This window comes from Octopus bimaculoides, chromosome 2 (assembly GCF_046866305.1).
Source record: "Octopus bimaculoides isolate indiv1 chromosome 2, ASM4686630v1, whole genome shotgun sequence".
Lineage (NCBI taxonomy): Eukaryota > Metazoa > Mollusca > Cephalopoda > Octopoda > Octopodidae > Octopus > Octopus bimaculoides.
The window spans coordinates 158641862-158653523 of NC_142929.1; the positions used below are offsets into that span (position 1 = coordinate 158641862).

Genomic DNA, 11662 nt, shown 5'->3' on the forward strand with positions numbered 1-11662 from the left:
CGTGTCACTATTTTTTTTTAAATCAAAAACAATGAGTTCAGCTAAATGCATTTTCCAGCACGCCGGACAAAATGCTTAGAGGCATTTCGTTCGACTTTTCGTTCTGGATCCAAATTCCGCTGATGTCGACTTTGCCTTTCAACCTTCTGGTGTCGATAAAGTAGTAGTTGTGCACTGGACTCGTTGTAATCGACTTGCTCCAGCCCACAAAATTGCTGGATTTGTGCCAAAATTTGAAATTATTGTTATTAGTATATATAAGGAGGTGAGCTGGTACAATCGTTAGCGTGCCGGATAAAATGCTTAGCAAGTGTTTCTCTCAGGTTCTTTACTTTCTGAGTTCAAATTCTACCGGCGTCAACTTTGCCTTTCATCCTTTTGAGGTCGATAAAATAAACTACCAGTCAAGTACTGGGGTCGACGTAATCAACTTCCCCCCCTCCACTCATAACTGCAGTCATTGTACCAAAATTAGAAAGAATTATTATTATTATTATTACTATTATGTATGAACATGTGTGTGTGAGTGTGTGTGTGTGTGAGAGTATGCACTTGTGTTTGTAATGGGAAATATCATTAATGACATTAACTCTGTTATTGTTTCATGTTATCAGATCGTTTCATTCTCAGCCAATTACTAATATTAAATGATAAGAGGATCGAAGTTCAATACTAATCGAGCAGATCACTTTTACAGCAATCGTTTACCGTAGTTTAACATTCCCATAATTGTAGATTTCTCCTGATTTATTTGATTATACTAAACAATAGTAACAAGAACAACAACGGCAGTAACAACAGCAGCAACAACAACAACAATAATAATAATAATAATAATAATAATTTTGATTATAAATTCTTTTTTAGAGGCATCAGATGACTTTGCATTACAGACAGATTACAATATTTGAGATTTACCAGAAATTGAGTGAGTGGGGGGGGGATAATTATTGTTTCTAATACAGGTATCGGGACAGCAATTTCAATCTCAGTATTTAATTGATGCTGCTATAGAATCTGGTAGGATGGAAAGCAAATTAACATTGGCGAATTTGAGCGCAGAGACCTAAAGAGTTGTAACTAAAATGTGCGAGGCATTTGAAAAATGAGTAAAATATAAGTCAGAATCAAATTAGTTTTGCTGAAATAAAAGCAACAGATGTATGAGAATCTTCCATTTACATTAAGTTACATCGTTTCTGGAATCAATCTCACATGACTTCGATTGTATCACATAAATTTTTCCATGTATTGGTTATAACTGAAGAGCCCAGTTCTTACGTACGAGTGGGTGAATGGGGGACTGCATTCTGTGCATAGTTGAAATATAACAAAACGTAAAAAATATTAAATTTTTTAAAATATTTATCTCCTGTTCCTTATGTTCTTTGAATTTTACCCCATCTATCATCATTCCGTCCATTTGCCCCATGTATCATCATTTTGATTTGAAAGTTTTCTTCGTATTCATATATATATATATATATATATATATATACACACACACACACACACACACACACACACACACACACACACACACACACACACACACACACACACACACATATATATATATATATATATATATATCACCTGTCACTCCATTCACGTAAGAATGTTAATACTATTCCATTCCTGTAGGATATGGGTTCCTCTTCTCAGGAACTGGTTTGCTATTTAGAGGAAATGAATTCATTCTCACAATAGAGCGTGTATTCTTCAAATGATTTTTCTCCCCTTTATATCTTTTAATTGCTTTTCAGAGGTGTGTTTTACGCACTGGTTCATAAATATCTGTTGCCATCCTTACGCTTCTGTTTGCTTTCCAACCACGAAAGTAGATGGGGTGTTACTTCTGCGGAGAAGGTGAGTTTTAGTTTCAGCAGCTTCTCATTGGTGTTGTTTCTATGTCTCACACTCACTTTCCCTCTCTTCGTCATTGTTACGGCCGTTTGTGGATGGGAACAAATTTTCTCAGCTTTTTGACAAACTCTTGGATATTTTTTCTGACTTTTGCTGGAGCTCTGCTCGGTCTGCCCTTAAGTGCAGAACCTCCATAATTTGTTGCTAGTGTTCTTACTATCTTTCTTCCAAACTTAACACTTTTTTCCAGTGCTTACATGACTTTTATTGCCATATGTCCAGAAGAAGATCATTCTGCCCTGAATGATTTTCTTTCTGCACACATTAAAGGACATAATTCTAGGATTGTTCTGCAGTCTTGAAGGTTAGTAGTGGCCTACATGTCTGTGACCACCCTCTATCATATGTCGCCAAAAGTTACATCGTTTCTGGAATCACTCTGACATGCCCCACGGAAATGACCATTAGCGTAGGGTCGACTTCATCCTCGCTGTCGTTTGTAGCGACACCCGTGTTTCCTCGTGTGTCATGTTACAAGAAGTCTCTGCATCGTCCTCAATTTGGAAAACTACGAATATGGTTCCATATGCTGTCTTTTCAACGGAGGACAGTTTACTCGACGTATCTACAAAAGATACACTTAATTGCTCATAAGAAGGTAAAAGAAAGATTCCATGGTAACGTTACTTTCTCTTATCTCGTGCTTCAGCTATAGATTCTCGCGGAAGGGAACTCATCTTATGAATATAATGTTTCCATCTTTTAGTTCTTTCAGAAGAATGCCATATTTGGATTTCTCTTGCATTTGCAAGACTTGCATATGACCACTAATGTATGTGCGAATATTATTGTTGTTATAGGCGTAGGAGTGGCTGTGTGGAAAGTAGCTTGCTTACCAGCCACATGGTTCCGGATTCATTCCAACTGCGTGGCACCTTGAGCAAGTATCTTCTACTATAGCCTCGGGCCGATCAAAGCCTTGTGAGTGGATTTGGTAGATGGAAACTGAAAGAAGCCCATCGTATATATATATATATATATATATATATATATATATATATATATATATATATATATATATGTGTGTGTGTGTGTGTGTGTGTGTGTGTGTGTGTGTGTGTGTGTGTGTATGTTTGTGCGTCTGTGTTTGTCCCCCTACCATCGCTTGACAACCGATGCTGGTGTGTTTACGTCCCCGCATCGTAGCGGTTCAGCAAAAGACACTGATAGAATTAGTACTAGGCTTAGAAAGAATAAGACCTGGTGTCGATTTGCTCGACTAAAGGCGGTGCTCCAGCATGGCCGCAGTCAAATGACTGAAACACGTAAAAGAGTAAAAGAGTTATTGGTCTTGCTGATGAAATGCCATTTTATTTTTTATTTTGTGCAGTTATTGAAATTGTCTCCAAAAATATTTATTTAAGCCGTATCCTGTTTCTGTTTAGAATAACATTTTGTTCAGTACGTCTTTATTAATTCGGGGCACAGGCCAAAGTATCATGTCATCATGCTTGACGAGAATAGTTTATTGTGTAAGAAAAATGGAATGATTTAGAAAGACAATTCCATCCTACTTCGATACGTGACAGACTACCAAACAATTCAATAAAAATCTCCCGTATGAAAATAAACACACAAAATTTATTCTCAAGACTACCACAATCCAGATTCTCTAGAAGCGATCTTCAGATCAGCATCTATGTGATTGATAGAATAATTAAAGTGTCGAACAAAATGCTTTTCTATCAGCTTTTCCCGTTCTTGGTTGTAACGATACCGAAGTTAACATTGCTTTTCACTGTACTAAGGTCAATAAAATAAAACTATCATTTAAGGACTGGAATTGATATAACTGATAAGTTACCTCCTAACAAAATTTCAAGCTTTTTCCTGTTTTAGGGCAAGGACCTACTCTAACTTTTCAGCTTTAGCCTGGAATCAACAGATGGGAAAAGGTAGTTTTTCACGGTGGTCAAGCTCATGAAATTTCTGTGAATGCTTTTGAATTGGCCTCAAACGCCTTCCTTCTCTCAGTAGAGGTATCTTTGTTACTTGGTTTACATTCTTTTACGCATTTATATTTAAACTCCCATTATGCTGCTTCATTTGTTGTACTGTTTCCTTGTATTTAGTAAAACAAAACATTTTTATAATAATAATAATAATAATAATAATAATAATAATAATAATAATAATAATAATAACAACAACAACAATGTCATATTACTACGTTTTCTCTTCACAATTCTTTCTTCAAAATTTTATAATACAGATCGAAGTCTTATGTGTGGTAAAATAAAATACAGATTTGAAATACGGATTTTTCTAGTATCATCTTGCAACCACACACACTCTTTATCCACTCCGGATACTCTTCCAGAGTTTCCTTGCAAATGGTAAACTTCCCAAAAAGCTGAAGGAAGGCACCATATGTCCTATCCATAAAGGTGGAAGCAGAGCAGAGGCTGGAAACTACAGGCCCATCTCTCTGATTTCACATATTAGCAAAGTCATGGAACGAATTGTCAGAAGGAGATTGATTGCGTTCCTAGAAGAAAATGACTTGCTGAATGAGACCCAGCATGGTTTCCGTCCAGGTAAAAGCTGCCTCACGCAGCTCTTGCAGCATTATGACTGGGTCCTGAAGCAGCTACTTGACCATTCAAATGTTGATGTGATATATATCGACTTTGCAAAAGCCTTTGACAAAGTTGATCATGGCTTGATATGTCACAAGCTGCGAAACCTTGGCATAGCTGGTAAATTAGGAGAGTGGCTGCATGACTTCCTGAATGGTAGAAGTCAGACAGTTGCAGCCAATGGAGAACTATCTAGGGAAACACAAATATTGAGCGGTGTTCCTCAGGGAACTGTTCTGGGGCCACTACTGTTCATAGTAGCCCTTCTGGACATGCCCACGGTCACTCGGAGAGCCACTGTCACTAGCTATGCTGATGACACAAAGATATCTCAGGCAATAAAGAATCCTGATGATATTGTAAGCCTGCAGAATGACCTAAATGCAATATATGAGTGGGCAGAGCAAAATAATATGCAGTTCAATGCAAAAAAATTTCAAGCACTGCGCTACAAGACCACAAGTACCTCCCAACTGGCATACACAGGGCCTGGAGGTACTGCAATCCCAGAACCACAAACAGTTAGAGATCTGGGCATCAACATGTGTAGTGATGCATCATTTCACATGCACATTATCAAGTTGACAGCAAGGTGCAGACAACTGGCGGGGTGGATACTGAGGACTTTCCGTACAAGGGATCAAAAAGTCATGTTGATTCTATGGAAGACATTTGTTCTGAGCCGCCTAGACTATTGCTCTCAGTTGTGGTCACCACACAGTGTTAAGCGGACAGCAGAACTCGAGGCAGTTCAGCGGCACTATACAAAAAAAGATCGCCACAGTCCAACAGATGAACTACAGGGAGCGACTGAAGGCACTAGGTCTCTACTCCCTGGAGCGCAGGCGGGAGAGATATGTAATAATATACATATGGAAAATACTGGAAGGACTGGTGCCAAACTTTGGTATCAAGTACTACAGGAATGCCCGCACGGGTCGCCACTGCATGGTGCCAAAGGTACCGTCCACTGCATCTCACATAAGAACGAGATACTGCAGCAGCCTCGGTTTCAGAGGACCTCAGCTCTTCAATGCCCTGCCAAAACATTTGAGAGACATGCAAGACATGGATGCGGAGGTCTTCAAGACAAAACTTGACGCTTTCCTCTCCACGATACCAGACGAACCAATGGCTCGTAATGAGACGCAGTTTAGGGCAGCTGTGTCAAATTCTCTTATACACCAGATGTGCCATCAAAACTCTTGATTGGACCATGTCAGGTGGGGGAGAAGAGCCATGCAAGGAACGTGAAAATCACGGAGGTGCACCAGCATGACTGCAGCCACTTGGCTGAAACACATAAATAAAAAATAAATAAATAAATATATACACATACACACATACACATATACGTATTTACAAAATGTAATTGCCGTAGACTCGCAAACGTATACCGAAATATAGGCACGCAGATTTACTTACGCTTTTCATCACGCATACACACGGATAAGTACATGAAACACACCAAGACACATATGTTCTTGCGTGTAGAATTGATACACTCTAACACATGCACATACAAACTTCGAACAATGTTTGGTTTGCACGAATCAGTTTCTACACATTGATATTTGTAGAGATACCATGACGTATTAACAACAAGAAAAAAAAAACTATATATAGAAATAATAAAAATAAAGCAAAAAAAATAATAATATGAATAAATAAATTAAAAAGGCAAAAAAAGAAAACCGATACATGATAACCAAGATAACAATTTCAACAAAAACTAACGATAAATACGAGATAAAACATATACACACACATGTATGTACATAAATACATACATGCATGCATACATACATATACTTACATACATGCATACATACACACACACACATGTGTTTGTGTGTGTGTATGTTATATACATATATACAACGTAAAATGCTTTAGAGGTACATATGCGCACATATTCAGACACGTTCACAGACACAGAACACGCACATGCGTATAAATTCACATACAGCAACGTACATACACACACATTTACATATATATATATATATATATATATACGTACATCACATACACGCATTTACATTTATATGCATACATTTTTCAGATATACACAAAAATATACACATAGAAAAAGCATTCACCCCCGCCACCAAAAAATAAAAACAAAACAAGCAAGCAAACAAACAAAAAGCGAAAACACCGAAAAATACAATAGTCCAATAAAATATCGAAATAATCCAACGAAAAAAAAAAAGAAAAAAAGAAAAATAGAGAAAATAAGGCTAAGTTTAATAGAAGTAAAGTTAATACAAGCTATTAGAACTGTGTTTCAGTTTTTCTTATCAATTGTTCATGAATCCTGCTGTTTGTTCAAGAGTTCTTTATTAAATGGCTTTATCTAAACTCAGATTTCATGACTGGTGTGAAAACGTCTATAGATATATATATACACAAACACATTCTTGTATGTGTAGAAATATGTGTATATGAATGTAAATATGGAATTGATTATTTTTTTTGTCAGTATTTGTGTGTTATTTTTATATATGTGTGAATGCGTCTGTTTAAGCGCATATATATATACGTACATATATATATGTTTAGAATATTTCTATACACATATTTATAATGGTTATATATATATATATATATATATATGCACTTAAATAGACACATTCACACACACATATATATGTATATATATATATATATATATATGTGTGTGTGTGTGTGTGTGTGTGTGTGTGTGTGTGTGTTTGACGAAGTGTCTGTTTTTTGTTATCTTCATGAGTGTGTGTGTGTGTGTGTATGTTTGTGTGTATGCATAGATTGCTTTTAGTGTATTCCTGCATGCGTGAGCTTGAGTATGTGCAAGTGCGCTTGCATGTATAGGAATGTTCGAGGTGCGTGTATACAAGCGACTAGCTTTCGATATTGTCATGTATATGTGAGTATTTGTGTATGCACATGCAAGTAAGTTTGTATCTCTTTGTATGTGTCTGTGACATTCTGTTACCGTTATTTTCATGTATGTTTGAATTTCTGAGTATGTATCTCTAAATGTGACTGTACGTGCGCGCGCACATGAATGTGCATGTGCGTGCGTGTGCATATATGTGTGTGTGTGTGAATATATGTGTGTTGTATATCTTTCTATGTATATGCGATTTTTCAGCTGCTGATATTTTCATGTTCGTGTTGGTGTATGTGTAAAGTGTTGCTAGTATATGCATGTGTTTGTGTGTGTGGGGGGATGTGTGTGTGTGTGTGTGTGGGGGGATGTGTGTGTGTGTGTGTGTATGTGTGTGTACGTGTGCGAGCGTGTGCGAGCGTGCGTGTTTTTCGTACATAAATGTGTGAATGAACGAGTTTGTGCATGTATTCGTGTGTGCATATTTTATGTGTCTGCACTGTTATTTTAATAATATCTTGTATTTATGAACATTTGCGTATATGTGCCCATGTGGGTGTGAACGAGGCTTTTGCCTCCATCTATTTGGTACATTTGTGTGTGTATGTATAGTTGTGTGTGTATGTATAGTTGTGTGTGTATGTATAGTTGTGTGTGTATGTATAGTTGTGTGTGTATGTATAGTTGTGTGTGTGTTCTTGTGTATGTGTTTCTTCTAATGTGTTTATATGTATGTGAGTTCGTATATGCATGTGTACGCCAGCATATGTGTCAATAATATGTGTGCATGTATTTGTTTTCTTTTCCTATTTGCCTTCGATGGCCGAACGATAACTTTAAGTGTAGAAACAAGCGTTCACTGGTTAGCTGATATCATATCTCACGGAGCAACACAAATTGAAAAATAAAAAGCACAAAGAATAAGAAATAATACAAACGAATAACAAACATCGAAACGTATCGGAAAAATAGGAGTGAACGTAACATCATAATGATTGCTTAAAATTATTTTACAATACCAAGAAATCTTCCCTGCATGCCTCTATGTGTGTGTATGTATGTGTGCGTGTGTGCATGTGTGTCTATATTTGAATGCATATATATGCATGCATGTATGTATGTATGTATGTATGTATGTATGTACAGATGTATAATTTATTTGTTTTTTTAATTTTATGTCAATTTAAAATAAAATCAATCATTAAACAGTAGGGATACTCAACACTTTTGCAGAGTACGTATTTATTATTTGTTAAAATGAATAGTGTTCAGAGCAACAATGACCTTTCAGCTGATGGAGCCTAAGCAGGCCGAAAACTTGAAGATATTATAAACATTGTTCTCGGAGAAGAATTAGGCACACATGCATGCACGCATACGAACATACATACATATACGCATACGCGCGCACACACACACACACACACACACACACACACATAGTAAGACATGCATACATATATAGTTGGAATTTACAAAAAAAAAAACACGAAGACAGGTGTATAAACAGACAGACAGGCACACACACACATGTCACATTGGAGCAATCTCGTTTATAACCAGCCGAAATTGCAAATATAATCTGGAACTCGACTGAGGAAAGAAAACTCCGAATGACCCGTCCTTGTTTTCTTTGTATCGTCTGTCTGGATGTTTTGTTGTCCCTTTTTGGTATCACATAACTGTCTGGATGTTTTGCGTTCTTTTTCCACTTTCGTATTATATATATATATATATTCGCCATCATAGATCGCTGACCACTACACACATTTTTTCTTTCCTTGTTTCTTTCTGTGTTCCTTTCTGTGGAAGAGCGTAGGCTCGAAACGTTACAGACTTTTTCAATTCCCGAGTGTTATACTAATACATCTATTTGTTTTCTACACCACCTGTCTTCGTCTGTTGTTTCTTTGTGAACTCTCCCTATCTCTCTCTCTCTCTCTCTCTCTCTATATATATATATATATATATATATATATATATATATATATATATATATATATATACATACATATATATATATATATATATATATATATATATATATATAATATATATATATATATATATATATATATATATATATATATATATATATATATATACATATATATATATATATATACATATATATATATACATATATACATATATATATATATATATAATTTATATATATATATATGTATATACACGCATACATATACATATGTATTATATATATGTATATACATATATCTAACTATCTATAAATATGTATACTGCAGAAAATACGTTAGCAGCAATCGTACTTCACTTAAATACATATATCGGTATGCTGCTATTCCTTAGCTTCAGGTGAACGCAGGCCAAGAAGACTTGATCAAAGAAGTTCAGTTTTTCCAGATAATCTCTACTCTGGAATATATAACAAAAAAAGTCCTTTATAAAGACAGTAAGGACTGATTTGTGGGAGAATTGTCTGATATTTCGAGTAACCATGTAGAGGTACATCTATTAGAATGATGGACATACCTGCTCATACATTAACAATACTACAACCATCACCGAGTCTTTCAGCAACATATATTCTGTCAAGTGCAAATATCGAAGTATACTTTTCTTTCAGCAAAACGGTTGTCGCCTTGCCAGTCTGTTTTGCGAACAAATTCGAAGCACACCACTACATGCTAAATCAATCTGTTGCCACCATTTTCGTCTCAACTGCCCATTTAATTACTCCTTTATCACTGTACACTTTCTCTGCTCATCATGTTTCAACACACTGAAGGAAGTGTAAGGAACAACTTTCCATATTCAAACTAGGAACTATAGCTCTGACGGGTTTAAATGAAAGGTTTTTCTTTACCTTCGTTAATTTAGAAATCCCACTGTTTTCCTTCAGTTCACTTCTCGCCTCATTTTCTCTCTCCAACTCATACCCGCCAGCTTCTCTTCTTTTTTGCTTCTCTTTCCTTCTCTCTATGTATCCATATTCCCTTTGTCTTCCAGCCAGTCGCTCAAACACACAGGTTACTCTGTCACCTTTCTTTTTTCTCCTCTACTACCTTAACTCAGAAGAGGGAGTTTGTTCGATACGTTGGTACTTCAATTCCACGATAATTTCACTGTACTTTTGCATTCACTTTTCTAAATAATAAAAGTGAAGCCGATGCTATACATGTTCTCACATTACTATATCGTCCTTTAGATTAATGAGAGAAACTGGATTTGTAACATTAATGCTTATTTTCCTTACAGAGAATTTGAACGCAGTTGAAGTGACGATAGCATTAAAAATTGAAATCTATTTTATAGAAAAATTCCAAAATAATAGCTTCGAGTATAGCTAAGAACTCACGTAAACGAAGTTTTAAAAATTGTGGTAGAGTAAAGAAAACAACCGGTAATGCATGTATTTTTACTTGCACCTCTGTAATTAAAAAAAAAATACTGCTTTTAAATATATATTATAAAATGTCTATTTCTCTCTAATCGTTTAGTGGGTATTTTACAACTGATCTAGCTACTATATACCCGAGATTTAGTATCCGATTCTTATTAATGTAACACTCAAATGCATTTAAACACTTTCTCGACGACAGGAATGATTCTCACCATATTTTCCGTTTAGTGAGAAATTTATTGCGCTATCTTTATATCTCGTAAGATTACGCTTGAATTTTTCAGAAAAATAGTACATTCGTAAGAGGTTTCCGTTGATATACAGAAAAAGAAATGAAACAAAATTTTGATGTTCATGCATTTCCGAAAAACTACTGCAATACAGAAAAGGTGAGATAACTACAACAAAGAATTCAAAACGAAGGTGATGACGTCACCCACCCGTAACCTATCTCTAAACATGCAAAAATGTCTACTTCTGTAATTCCTACAGATAATTTGAGCACAGAAGTGAGATGAGTGGTTTGTCTTCAGAGATGATGTAGCAATAGGGGAAGAGACACGACACGACTTGATGTCTCTTTCAGTCCATCACTGTTACACCCGATATCTAGGCAGTGAATAATTTTCGAAAGTGCAGTTAAAAAGGCACCAAGAAAGGCGATCGATTGTGATAGCGATATCAAACTAGAACCTTGTTTGGTCGTCAGGAAAATAGTATTATTATTCAGCTGCGTTAAGTTTTGTGACAAAAATCCAATCAAATTGTGATAGAACATTAATGAGAATTTCACAAGTTTCCATCTGTTGTGACGTGACAAAGAACAATGTTTACGAAACATTTCAGTCATACAACGAAAGAACAGACACACATAAACACGTAAACTTACATACAAACATA

At 35.8% G+C, this 11662-nt stretch overlaps 1 long non-coding RNA gene across 1 annotated transcript in view; it reads right to left on the reverse strand.

Annotated features, from left to right (window-relative positions):
* Positions 1 to 10787, reverse strand: part of LOC149137273 (uncharacterized) — a 14460-nt gene extending 3673 nt beyond the window's left edge. The window contains exon 1 of the long non-coding RNA XR_016237997.1: positions 10226 to 10787. This is a non-coding gene — a long non-coding RNA (uncharacterized LOC149137273). The remainder of the gene's footprint in view (positions 1 to 10225) is intronic.
* Positions 10788 to 11662: the final 875 nt, after the last annotated feature.